The sequence below is a fragment of the Nicotiana sylvestris genome, chromosome 1 (genome assembly GCF_000393655.2).
Source record: "Nicotiana sylvestris chromosome 1, ASM39365v2, whole genome shotgun sequence".
Lineage (NCBI taxonomy): Eukaryota > Viridiplantae > Streptophyta > Magnoliopsida > Solanales > Solanaceae > Nicotiana > Nicotiana sylvestris.
In genome coordinates, this window is record NC_091057.1 from 7639242 (window position 1) to 7643497 (window position 4256).

The following is a 4256-nucleotide window of genomic DNA, read 5'->3' on the forward strand; positions in this document are numbered from 1 at the left end:
TGCAGACTTGGTCAGCTCTAAGCACGTATATTTAGGAGCCTTCCCGCCTTTCCATGACGATCGTTGATTGTACTGCCCTGAGATCAACCATAGTGGGCCTTCGATGTGCTCCCTCGAGGGACGAACCTCGGGGTCATTCCTCACGTTCTGCTTCGGGCTTCTCGAAGTTGGGCGTGGAGGGGCATAGTAGCCCCAAAATCAAACTCCTCAATTTTGGCCATATACAGAGATAATTCTCACACTCCTTATTTCAATTTTTCTGTTGCAAAACAAAATTAGAACGGTAAAACTTACGTGATTTCCAAAATTGAGTTTTATCCTTGTGAAAGCTAACATCTCTTTCTCGATATGAGAGCTTTACTTGGGTGGTGTCAAATGGGATTAGGTTTAATTTTGGGTCATTAACCAGCTAAAAGGTTAGTTGAGTTTGATGGGCTGAATCAAGATAAGTTAAATAATGAGAAATTAACTTAAATAATCGTACGTTTAAAAAAAAAAGCTAGCAAATGTATATATTATATGTAGTTAGGCTATAACATATGAGTGTTGGCTAGGGACCGTAAGTATTTTTAACCAATCAAGCGGCAAAATATGTAACTTCCCTAATAAAAATAACGAGTAATAGCCTTAACCCTCCAGCTTTAACAAATTCTAACTTCTTTATTTGTTTTCTTATAATCTGTTTGATTACAAAATAAAACTAATAATTAGAATAATCTCTGTTATGATTCTGACATATCAATTTTTTTAAAAATATTTTTACAATTTAGACCAAATTAGCTCATCTTTAGGACAGGGTAATTTTGGGAGAAATTAAAAAATAGCCAGATTTACAACTGGTCGTTCAAAAATAAGCCGTTTCAAAAGTAATTGAAATTTAGCCACTTTTCATGTAAAAATAAATCTGAGCGAAACCACTGTTCAAAACCAGGAAAATACGCCAATATATTATGCTGGAGTTCCAGCATAAGTATACTTGAACTCCAACATATTATACTGGAGTTCCAGAATAAGTATGTTGAAACTCCAGCATAATATGATGGAGTTCCAACATAAATACACTAGAACTCCAGCATAATATACTGGAGTTCCAGCAAGTATACCGGTCCAGCATAATATACTGGAGTTTGGAGCACAGGTGCTCCAGTATATTATACTGGAGCCAGCAAAGTATACCGGTCCAGCATAATATGTTGGAGTTCATACACAGGTGCACCGAACTCTAGTAGGTTATGCTGGACCGGTCTTTGTTGCAGCAAAATAGTGGCTATTTTTTATTGACTTGGTAAATGCTAGCTATTTTTGAATAACCAGACCAAAAACTAGCTATACCGTGCTATTTTTACAGTAATTTGAGCTATTATGCCCAGCCCAAACATGCTTGCTTGCCATATCTTTATAGGCTAATTTTGCCACTCATAATGTTATCGTGTGGGGTAAAGTACAAAATCGCTCCCAAAGTCGATGTTTTTAAATTTTTATCCTTGGTTGCTTCATCATGGCCCTTCCACTCGGCACCATTGGATCACTAAGGCCGACTTTCATCTCTGCTCGACGGGTGGGTTTTGCAGTCGAGCTCATTTCTGCCTTTGCACTCGAGGGCCAATCTTCATCCGGCCCAAGAAAATTTTTGCACGCCTTTGTTACCTTTTGGGAGGCCTATGGGTGTCATGGAAGGGGGGGGGGGTCCGTTCATGTGTAAAACGACGCCTCTGTATATTAGGTCCTTCGGCATCTAGGTCTAGGGGTCTAGGTATTTGTAGAGTTTTTTGGTTAAGGGTATGAGCCTAGGAATTATGGGCTTGGGAATTATGGGATAGATCCAAAAATCAAGCCTAAAAAGGATCGTTTGAACACAAGTTTTATTCTTTCTCCGCGAATGAGACTAAAAATGCGATCTCATTTATTAATTAATCCTACTTAATTAAAATAACTATTAAAATAAGACTGACTGTTAAAACAAAACTATTTTTGATATTTTTCAAGATAAAAAATGACTACAAAATATTAATTAAACTATTTTTTGTAATTTTTATTTTCTTGTAATAAAATAAAGTAAAAGAGTCAAAATTAGTTGAAATAGCGACATTAGGCCTAAATTAAATATTTACATGCTAAAATACAAAAAATAAATTGGGGAGGGTCAAAAATCACATGTCTACAGAAACCAAAACAAAACTTAATTTCCCTTATCAATTTTCCATTTTTTGTCTGCTTCTGTTTGTGCTCGTTCCTTTCTCTTTTGTGTGTTGGTGTGTATCGGCTGAATTTGTTTGTTTTTAAGAAAGGGTGCTGCTGAAGAGAGGGTTGTTGAATGTTTTGGTCTCTGATCGTTTGGGATGGTGTGAAGTTACAGGGGGTTTCTGGTGGTGTGATGAAGGAGGAAAAGGGGTCGTTGGTTGCTCCTTGTCGAAGAAGACGATGACAAGGGGAAGAGGTCTCTTTTGCTCAAAATGGCGGATTCCTAGGTCTTAGGTGTCTAGGTCTAGGTCCTGGCTTTATTTTATAGGGGTAGAGATTAGGTTTGGTCAAATGGGGAATGGGTATGGTCTCAATGTTTTGGGCTTGAGTAATTTGGGATTTTTGGGCTTCAAGTTAAGCTGGCCCAAACGAAATTGAAAGACCAAATCTACTTCTTTTCTTTATTTTTCTTTTGATTTCAGAAATCTAATTGAATTAATTAAACAAGCTAAATAAAATCCTAAATTAGGCTCTAGCTTAAATTAATTTATAAAGTTAATCTTATTTATTTTTACTAATTTAACACTAATTAATTTAAAACTAAAAGCTAAAATGTAGACATGACTATTGTAGCAATTTTTTTGTGATTTTTTTTTAATGAATGCAATTAAATTATGAAATTAAATTCCTAAATACAAATTGGACCTAAAATGACATGAAATTAAAATGTGACATTCTTTTTCATTTTTCTATGATTTTAAAAATGCATGAAATGCAACTAAATAAAGAAAAACTTCTAAAATCCCTTAAAAATTATTTTTGGTTTATTTTTAGGAGTTATTTTCATGTAGGGCAAAAATTAGGTGCTCACAACTGCCCCTCTTTACTTGGAAACTTGAAGAGTTTTCGGACAAAGATAAAGTGAGTAATTACGAGCAATTTTTGCCCTTTTGAAACTCCATTTGGTAGCATTTTGAAACAATTTGACCGAACCTTTCTTCAGAGGTTATCTACATATCCTTAGATATAAAGGAATTAGGTCGGTGTAGTTTTGGAAGGATGATGAAGTGATGAGTTCGAGAGTCGAGTGAGGTTCCGCTGAGGCTCCAGTCCGCGGTCCTGTTATTACATCAAAATCAAAATGAAAAAGACTAACTAAACCTATCAGCTACGAGTTACAAGATTCCTATCTAAAAATCATCTGAAGCTTGATCTTGAGTCTTGGTTGGTTCTTCCTGCAGACTCCGATCTGAATCTTGATGCTCGTTAGCTGCGAACGCTGGTTCATTTTTCTTTAGCTCTTCGGATCAAAGTGGGACATGCAAAGCTTGTGACTTCAGTCATATCTTGGGTAGTCTGCATCTTTTCTCCGCTTCTGCACTCAGATTTCAACTTCTTTTCTTGTTCTTCCTTTTTTTATTTGTGTTTAGACTTCTTCTTTTTGTCATCTCAAACCTTGTGCCTCACGATGGAAACCTGTTCAGGCACCAAAGCAAACAAACGAACGAAATTTTCTGCCCCAGTTTTCACTAGGAATCTTTCATGAGTTATTTGTAACAAAAATCTAAACTATTCTTTATTGAAAGCAATAAAATCAGGATTGTGTATCCTTGGAAAAATGATACTAGGGGGTGGAACCCTATATTATAATAAAATTAATTAGGGAGTGGAGACCCTATGTTGGAAAAGAGACTAGGGAGTGGTGTCACGACCCCGGTTCGCCCTCCGTGAACCATCATGACGGCACCTAGTTTCTACGACTAGGTAAGCCTAAATTGCGGAAGAAAAACCAAAATTTGCGGAAGTAAAACAATTTAAAACAAAAGTAAAGTAATAATAGTGTTTAAATGTGCCGTTTGACATACACCATGTTTAACTCTCAATACTAATACATAAATCCAAGACCCGGAAATCCATGAATCACAAGCTAAGAAATACTACATAGCTCTAACTCCGTAATGTCTAATAAGAACAGAAAATACAGAAGGGCTAAGTACTTAAAAGTAGGAATAGAAAGGGAATCCTCAGTCTGCGGAGGCGGCAGATATACCTCAAAGTCGCTAGGGCAGTCGCCT